Source organism: Paramormyrops kingsleyae, chromosome 10 (assembly GCF_048594095.1).
Source record: "Paramormyrops kingsleyae isolate MSU_618 chromosome 10, PKINGS_0.4, whole genome shotgun sequence".
Lineage (NCBI taxonomy): Eukaryota > Metazoa > Chordata > Actinopteri > Osteoglossiformes > Mormyridae > Paramormyrops > Paramormyrops kingsleyae.
The window spans coordinates 1,140,451-1,148,878 of NC_132806.1; the positions used below are offsets into that span (position 1 = coordinate 1,140,451).

General features: G+C 41.3%; 1 long non-coding RNA gene across 1 annotated transcript; it reads left to right on the forward strand.

Annotated features, from left to right (window-relative positions):
* The first annotated feature begins 6,123 nt into the window (after positions 1–6,123).
* Positions 6,124–6,796, forward strand: LOC140593214 (uncharacterized). The gene is made up of 3 exons (XR_011993460.1): positions 6,124–6,229; positions 6,571–6,632; positions 6,721–6,796. It is a non-coding gene; the product is annotated as an uncharacterized lncRNA (long non-coding RNA).
* The last annotated feature ends 1,632 nt before the right edge of the window (positions 6,797–8,428 follow it).

An 8,428-nucleotide genomic window follows, 5' to 3' on the forward strand; every position in this document is an offset into this window, starting at 1 on the left:
CTTGATGGTCTGAGTCAATTTATGATTATTTTCAGTTTCATGTCCTACATCAGTACCTCTCAAATGCTCTGGCACAATACTGCATAAAACTTCATTTCCTATTTTACATTCCACAAGCATGTCAGATTTTGAGGGTGAAGATGTGGGGTTTCCCCTGACAGTTGCAGTCACACTTGCCCTGTGTGCAGCAAGTTATTTCCTTCTCTTTATCTTCAGATCTGACCACTTTTTTGGGGGCATTGAGTAGAGCTGATTACATTTGCTGCAATACAACATACTTTTAAAGATTCAACTTTATCATTATTGCACAAAGTACAAGTAATCTGACACCAAAATGCAATTTGGCATCTAATCGGAAAATGGGTCAATCCATGTCAAATCATCACACTTTCATAAGAACATAAGAACTATACAAACGAGAGGAGGCCATTCGGCCCATCGAGCTCCCTTGGGGAGAACTTACTGTAACTAATAGCTCAGAGTTGTTAAAATCTTATCTAGCTCTGATTTAAAGGAACCCAAGGATTCAGCTTGCACTACGTTATCAGGAAGACTATTCCATACTCTGACTACACGCTGTGTAAAGAAGTGTTTCCTTAAATCCAGTTTGAAATGTTCTCCCGCTAATTTCCACCTATGGTCACGAGTTCTTGTATTTGAACTAATGCTGAAGTAACTATTCGGTTGAACAGCATCCAAACCTGTTAGAATCTTATAGACCTGGATATGGACCTAATCGTCACAAATTTTAACAAAACTTGGCATGCTGATTTGGTCAGATGAGTAACTCATGAAACTGGAATTGGGCGAGTCTTGGATCAATATTTAGGGAGATTTAAGTCAATAAAGTTTTAACTTATTTTTTTTTGGGGGGGGGGTATGACTTTGACTGCCTATATTTATCTTAATGTAAGCTGCACAGAAATGGTCCTTATATTGTTTTAAAGCTATTGTCCAGCTTAATAGATTGAACAAATAATATGCCATCGCCATTTGAATAATTACTATGTAATAACTGATTAAAATACAGTGGTACCTCGGTTCTCAAACTTAATCCATTCCGGACTCCGGATTGAATCCTAAAAAGTTCGAGTTCTGATTGAATTTTTCCCATAAGAAATAATGGAAAACCAATTAATTGGTTCCCGGCCTCCCAAAATTACACCTAAATATGTTTTGTTTTTTTTAAAGCATTTAAACACAAAATGAACAGGATAAAACATGAGCATTTTTTTCTTAATGGCTTCCAAAACGATAAAGATCTTATCCCAACATTACTCCTGTCCTGCCCCGATCGTCCGCTCCTTCCATGTGCCACGCCCCCTCGTTAACCTCGTGTGGGATCCCCATGTGATCAGCTGTTTCTGGTTGTTGTCATTAGTCCTTAAGTTTGCGTTTCAGTTGGTTTCCCCAGTCTGGTCATTGGGTGTCTTAGACTTGCTTACAGTGCTGGCTTAAAGCAACGCATTCTGATCCTGATGCAATGCATTACGGTTAAATGCATTGTGACCTCTCACCCGGCTGCACAAACTGGAACCGCCTCCATGACAACACACCTTTGCCGTTATTGGCTGAAGAGTTTAGTTACACGCATAACATTTGAGCCGAAGGTGTCCTGGTGCCAAGTGCACATATGGACACCCTTATGCCATTATGGATAATCCATGACGAGAAGTCCAATAACAAAGCACCACTTGGGTTCAGATCGGGAGGGCCGTTCCTCCCAATCACGCCACTCCAGGTCTCACTGTCATTGCCCACATGAACATTGAAGTCCCCCAGCAGAACAAGAGAGTCCCGAGGAGGAGTGCTCTCCAACACTCCTTCCAAGGACTCCAAAAAGGGTGGGTATTCTGAACTGCCACTTGGCACATAAGCGCAAACAACAGTCAGGACCCGTCCCCCCCACCCGAAGGCGAAGGGAGGCTATCCTCTCGTCCACTTAGGTAAACCCCAATGTACAGGCGCCCAGCCAGGGGGCAATAAGTATGCCCACCCCCACTCGGCGCCTCTCCCCGCAGCCAACTCCAGAGTGGAAGAGGGTCCAACCCCCCTCAAGGAGACTGGTTCCAGAGCCGAAGGCATACCTCGAGGTGAGCCCGATTATATCTAGCTGGAACTTCACAACCTCGCGCATCATCTCCCCAGATAGGAAAATTATGCTGGCTCTGATGGGAGCCACATACTGTAGTTTCTTCTGGCCCACTATCTGCCTGGGTCCTCGGCTCAGAATTGGCATTTGTACAGCATCCCGACTTATTTTCAAAAGCTGGCCAAAATCTGGCCCACATACTGCACAACAATCACATACCTGTCAAGTTTTGGATTTGAAAATAAGGGAAATTTTCTGGCACCCACCAGGAGCCATCCCACCACCCCAACCAAGCTCCAGTATGCCTTACATTTTAAGACAGGTGTACAAGAAATCTTTTATTTTATTTTTTTAACTATTCCCTCCTCCACCCCCTCTCAGTGGAGGACTACTTTATTTTTATTTATTTATTTATTTATTTTATTTATTTATTTTAGATTTTTATTTACTTCCTCAAAAGAAGGAGAGGGAGGGAGGGAACAAAGGAGAAGAAGGGGGAAAGAGAGAGAGGGAGAGAGAGGAAAAAAGAAAAGAAAAAAACAAAACAGATAATCTGCTTCCATGTCTGCTGAAAAGAGAAAGACAACATACAACATCTGTACTAATCACAACGACCATCAAACGTTAAATGTTATTGAACAGCACACACAACCAGCATTACAACACATGCCCAGAAGCAACAGCCGATCAAGACAGTGTGTGTCCGTGAGCACGTGTCCGTGAGCACCTGTGTGCACACCTGTGTGTGTCAGCACGCTGGTGTTCCTGGGGTTTCTCTATGTAAATGTCAAGTAGTGTGTGTGGGGAGCCACAGCCCCGCCCACCCAGGATATGAAGCTGACACGGAGGAGACCCAGGCCCCAGACATCCAGAGGCCCTCCAGGGCACGGGAACCCCAGGAGGACCACCGCAGGGACAATGGGGAAAGAGGGGTTCAGGTTTATGGGGCACTGGAAGACCTTCTGGAACAGGTGGGACCTGTTCAAGCCGGACGGGTTGCATCTGAACCATAGGGGAACCAGTGTATTGGGGAGGCGTATGTGCAGAATAGTTGAGGAATGTTTAAACTAGGGACTGGGGGGGCAGGGAGGTCAGTTAAGAATTTATGTGGGGAGAGACGGAAAGCCCAAATAAAAATTAAAAGTACACACTGTAAAAGGCCTACCATTAGTGGTCTGTATTTGAATGCTAGGAGTATTAGAAACAAAATTAATGACTTAGAGGCTTTAATTTCTTCAGACAATTACGACATTATAGGAATAACTGAAACATGGATGAGTGACAATGATGGTGATGAATATAATATGGATGGTTATACGTTGTTCCGTAGAGACCGGATAGGCAAGAAGGGAGGTGGTGTTGCAGTATACGTAAAAGAAAACTTGCAGGCAAGGGATCTCACTGATAAAAATAAAAATTCAGAAGCTGTATGGATCAAACTTGATGCTAAAGATTCAAATGGCCTAATTGTCGGGGTTTGTTATAGGGCACCTAATGTAGCTGTAGAGGAAAGCAGAATATTATATGATGATATCAGGATTATGAGTAATAAAAATGATGTGGTGGTTATGGGTGATTTTAATTTACCTGGGATACAGTCACTGCATGAAAAGAGCTGTATCCGGACAAATATGGTATGGGAAATCCCCGCTAAACTCTGCGTTTGCCAGATGTATGAGGTAGAGTGCTTGGAAAGGTAGCATGCAAAAGGAAATCTCGTGAAACAACCAGATACCTTACGTATGTGGATGTATACGGGAATTGGTGGAAGTTTCAAGGAATCCTCACAGCTAGCAATGAGGTGTGATGGCTGTGAGGTGTAAGAGCCTTTCATATGTTAATGACTATCAAGTAGAGGTGTTGTCTTTGTTATCATAGCCCGGTGGGGGGATTAGCCATGGGACAGCAGATACTTCAATATTTTACATAAAAACTGGATAAAACACCCTGTCTGTACAATTGTGTTTACTCCACACGTTTAATATTAGGATAGCTTCATTTGTGTTTTTGAGAAAATGTGCACATCATTCAAAATAATTTAAATTCAATAGACATGATTACCTTTTTTAATGTGTGAAAATTACTGTTATACATGTGTCTGACACTTCGTGGATTATAGTAGTCAAGAGGAATGCAACAAACGTTGTTTCAGAATATCATGAAAAAGTTTTATTGTGAAGGTTTACATTTACAGATAATGACAAAAAATTATGAAAATGCACAATAACAGTATAAACAAACAAGCATTTGTAATTACATTGGCCTAAATCTCAACCACTGTGCATAGTGGAATTACGACCGAGACCTTCTCTGTAGTGTGACTTAACTGCACAGTTGAAGTACTAAGTACACATCTGCGTGCAATACGCTCCACAGGGAGAAATGCTACAGCAGCATCAGTAGGTGTGCCCTGCAAACTCCAAACTTCCACAGGACTCCCAAAGAAATGTCTGTCTGGGTGAGGGTGCAACCATGTTACCTTTGCAACAATATGCTGAAATGTACATGCTTTAGATTTTAAAGTAACTATCAGAAACCTTTCAATAATTCCAGGGCAGAAATCTGCATTTGGATCTAGGACTGGTTCCTCAAAGCTGCAGTTACCAGCACACCATTTAGCCAAAACACAAGCAGACCTTTCAGTTCTGCAACTGTTAACTGACAGAGTTACTCCAAGATTCTTAACTTTAGAGCAAGTCTTTGCCAAACAAGACACCTGTAAGACACAGTTGTAAGGATATATTTTGTTGTACATTAATAACAGATTTTCTCTGTCAGATTCATCTAGCACAACTTCCTGAAATTGGGACAGTGGCTCAATACTGTCTCCAGCCTCTAGAATAAGTGTTTCAGATGAGATCTGGGAATTTCGTTTCAACAACATCATGTCAGTTGCTCCATAAGGAGACAAAGTATCACATTTTTTGCTTGCTAGGATGTTCATAAATTCAGTGCCATATTCACAAGGTAATGGCATATAAAGCTGTTGGTTCTGTTGAAAATGCCGCATGATTTGAACCTCAATGTTTCTGTTGTTATTATGATACTGCCCTAACATTCCATTAAATCTTTCAAAAGAGAAGCACCAGAACGAATAAACAGGTCCATAATCTAAAATGCAGTCTTTTAAATGTAAAATGTGCATGTTGGGTGTGCAATTTAGTGGTCCATACAGACTGACAAATTTAGATAAAAATGTCTGCAGATACCCGTTAGTTACTTCGAGTCTATCTGTGGAGATAACTCTTGAGCATATGATAATGCATGCTTGTACAAAGTCATACCACATATCATAATGTTTATCATCAACATCCCAGACTGCAGTTTCCACTTCTGACGAATCAAGGCTTTCATCACGTGCATAATCTTCTAACTCTGTGTTTTTTTCCACTCTTGAGTTGTCTTGGGTTGTATCATCTTTGATCCAAACTCCATTACGAAAAAACATTTTTTGTGACGATAAAAATTTGCATGTGAAACAATTTCTTTGCAGTGTTCACAAAATCGCCGGGCTCTCTTTCTTCTCAACAGATCCACAGACGACCTCAAGCGCCCTTCCATGATGACTGGCAACATGTCCAGTATAATATTTTCCCCCAGAATAAATACAAACAATTCATTGACTGGGGTGGGCGGGGTGTCGTGGAAAGCATCGAATGGGGAGGGTTGTATTTGTAAAGCGTCCACTCAAAAACAGTTCCGTGCATTACGTCGGTGACGTAAGGCGGGTGCAACCAATGACATTACTGTGTCCTTTCAATAGCGCGAAAAAAACAACTTAAATTATCAGCATCGTGTACGGAAGTTATTCTTCTGAATTGCGACTTGGTGGAAGTACTACTTGTGATGGCGTGCAAAAGAAACCTAAGCTTTTCTACTCCTGTGACTACGGGTCAGCAACCAGCATCAAGTCCACTTAGTATGAATGACTTGATGAAGCAGCTGATCTCCGGTCAGAACGCTTTGTCTCGTCAGCTTGAGGCTTTGCAGAAGAAGCAGGCTGCACAAACTGCTCTTCTTGAAGAGGCTATCCAGCGTCTTGATGGGCTGGAGCGCAAGTTCGACGAGCAAAGACCGCAGGAAGAGTCAAGCCATGCGCTTAAAAGAGTGAAGAGGGCGCATAACGTGGGCATTGCGGTAAGTTGAGCTTTATGTTAGCCGACAATATAGTGTAAAATTATACCTCGCCAAGTTATGCTGCATTCCATTTGCCTCGGGATCCGATTTGCTTAAACAGGATAAAACTACAACTTTCCCTTCTGTTGATAAAGGGCGCAGCCATCTTGGATTCTGAACTCGGAATCCGAGGTCCGAGGGCAAATGGAATGCACCATTAGCCTAGTTAGCGCTTTTGTTCCTTGCGTCTAGCTTATTTCACAGTTTGTCACGTCCGAATTATACAATGTTGTCTGAAAATTCTTCGTTTCCTATGCATGTATGCGTGTACCTACTAAAGCGTTTTTAATTCAATGTTACAGGAAGCTGTAAGGCGCCTCCATAATTCGGAAAACAACCCGCATACATATGATCCACAAACTGGGTAAGCAGTGTTTTTTTTATATGCTATGTATGGGGTTTTATGTAATCATTTTAAATGTAATTAATGACACTACTCTCTTTCCACACAGAATAAGTTCACCTCATAACCAGGCAGTAATGACATATCTGCTGGAGGAATTGAAGACGACTTTTGCAGATGCAGACCCTAAGTGTATAAAGGGTAATTTAAACACTTAATATTTATATATAAAGGGGAATTGTTATTGTAATTATGTTCATGTCCCCTTTATTATTGTCCCTCTAATAATTTGAATTGGTTTTGTGACTTATATGAATTCTTTTTTTTATTCAGCATGCTGTAGGACTTACTATGAGACATTGCGGAGGAAATACTCTTTGTCTCAGCCAGGAAAGTCCCAGCTAAGAGACTCCATTAAGAAAGGGGCTAAAAACCGACAAAGGAGAAGACGAGTAAGTGTACAAATTAATATATATATATATATATATATATATATATATATATATATATATATATATATATATATATATAAGTTTGGTACATCTCTGGGTGTTTTTAGGGGTTAACATATGGTGTGTTTTGCAGTTGCTGGAGTCCAGGTCTAAAGTCATCCAAACAGATGCAGAGAGGGTACTGTGGCAGACTGCAGTTTTGGACCTGATGTCCGATGAAGAGGATGCCATCGTTGATGGAAGACCGGTGTGGGTTGTGAGGTCTCCACCTCACAGGAACCCACAATTGTCGGAGCTTTGCCGGCAGCTTCAATCCCGATTGGAGGCGGATATGCGCTATGGTCTTGCGCACCATCAGCGTGTAAGAGCTGATGGAATCGGGCCAGAAGAAGATACATTTCTGGAACTCTAATGTTTAGACATTTTTTTCTCTATCTCTATTTATTAATAAAAACATTTCTGAATCCATTTTATTTTCATTTTTTAAAGGGTGTGGGGGATATATAGTACGGTGGGGGTGGGGAGTGTATATGGTCCGTCTACATATCTGCCCAATAACCAATCAAGTCACTAAGCTATGAGGGCTTGGGTTGGGCTAAATAAAAAGTGTGACCAATCAAATAACAGGAAAGTCACTGGGTAATGTCCCAATAGATGTCAGGGTTGTGGAAGTGTTTTTTTTTTTTAAATCAACCAATCAATGTTGAGATAAAGGACCAATGGGGAACAGCAGAGTTGTGCAGAGGTGTAAAATGCAAATGGTTCTTGAGGTGTGAATGTCTCCTTGAAAGAGCCTTGAGTGGATTATTTGCCATGGCAACAAATGGCTGTACCATGGAAGAATCCCTCAGCAAGATACATCCGAATTGGTATCAATCTGGAAGTATCCTAGGTTGGTGGAATTTCATGTATACGCTCAGTGGTACTTGTAGATACTCCCGAAAATCAGTGGTGTATACGGGAGTTTCCTAGTACAGATACACCTCTTTTCATGCAGTGAGTGGGACACAGTCTCTGGCTCTTCTGTAAATGAACTTGAGATGGTGGAATTAGTACAGGATTGTTTTTTTACTCAGTTTGTTAATACTCCTACCAGGGGAGAAGCCCTTCTTGATCTCGTTTTTTGTAATAACCAGGATAGGATTGGAAAATTAGAGGTTTTAGACCCATTGTACGGTAGTGATCATAACATGGTTAAATTCGAGGTTAATTTTAGTGTCCAAAGAGCAAAGTCTAAATGAAAAGTATACAATGTTAGGAAGGCTAACTTTAATGGTATGAGACGGAAATTAGAAACTGTAAACTGGACAGAGTTAAATAGCAAAACAGTAGAAGAGGCATGGGAATTTTTCAAAAGCACATTGT